Source organism: Varanus komodoensis, unplaced genomic scaffold (assembly GCF_004798865.1).
Source record: "Varanus komodoensis strain SLA01 unplaced genomic scaffold, ASM479886v1 scaffold280, whole genome shotgun sequence".
Taxonomy (NCBI): Eukaryota; Metazoa; Chordata; class Lepidosauria; order Squamata; family Varanidae; genus Varanus; species Varanus komodoensis.
This window is the reverse complement of record NW_025335728.1, coordinates 83,484-84,367: the sequence shown is the minus strand read 5'-3', so window position 1 is coordinate 84,367 and position 884 is coordinate 83,484. Positions and strand designations below refer to the sequence as shown.

The 884-nt window shown below is 62.8% G+C and overlaps 1 non-coding gene across 1 annotated transcript; it reads right to left on the bottom strand.

Annotated features, from left to right (window-relative positions):
• Positions 1 to 45: 45 nt before the first annotated feature.
• Positions 46 to 119, bottom strand: TRNAN-GUU. Its single transcript has one exon. It is a non-coding gene; the product is annotated as a tRNA-Asn (tRNA).
• Between the last annotated feature and the right edge of the window lie 765 nt (positions 120 to 884).

Sequence of the window (884 nt, the reverse complement as noted above, 5' to 3'; positions counted from 1 at the left end):
TCACCACTCGGCCACCTCGTCTCGGGGGGGGGGGGCACCCGCAGCCGTCCCTGGGTGGGCTCGAACCACCATCCTCCTGGTTAACAGCCAGGCGCGCTGACCCATTGCGCCACAGAGACCGGGCCGTCCTGCCTCCCGCCTCCCCCGGCCTGAAGTTCCCTGGCCAAAGAGGATTTGCTGACAATCAGGCAGAAAACAATGCACCTGCTTCCTGCTTCTGTTCCCATGTCTGTCAGGCTGGCACCGGGGGGCAATGGATAAAAGCAGACTGTGTCCTGTCCCCCCGTCCTCCCGACACCCATCACATGCTTAAGCTGCCTTCCCTGAGGCAACCCTCCAGATCTCCCGCTGAGGGTCAGGAATCCATCCCTGGCTGGCCGTATCAGCAGAAGGGAGCGGAGGGCAGGTTGCAGCTGCTCGTGCCACAAGTCGCTTGAACAGCAATCACCTTCCAGCTCAGGTGCAGCAGCGCGAACTGCCGGTCCAATGCGCGGACGCTCACCTGCAGGCCCAGCTGGGGCAAAGGAGGGCGCGCGATTCCAGGTGGTGCTGGACTGCTCATTCCAGAACAGCTCCCAGAAGTGCTGCCCTCTTGCTGGAGCATCCGGCAGGAAGCCTTCCGCACGCCAAGGGGTGCCTTCTCTTGGGCCGTGCCCAGCAAGGGGCCAAGGAGGCAAAAGGACCAGCAGGAAGGATCGAACCAGGGACCTTCAGATCTTCAGTCTGACGCTCTCCCAGCTGAGCTACTTCGGCTGCCTGTGGGACCAGCACACCCCATGGGGGGCAGAAATGGGCCCCAGAACGGGATGCAAACAGCCCCCCCCCCAGTACACACCCTGACCTGGCTTTCTTCTCAGAGCTCCTTTGCAGGCAAGTCTTGGAGG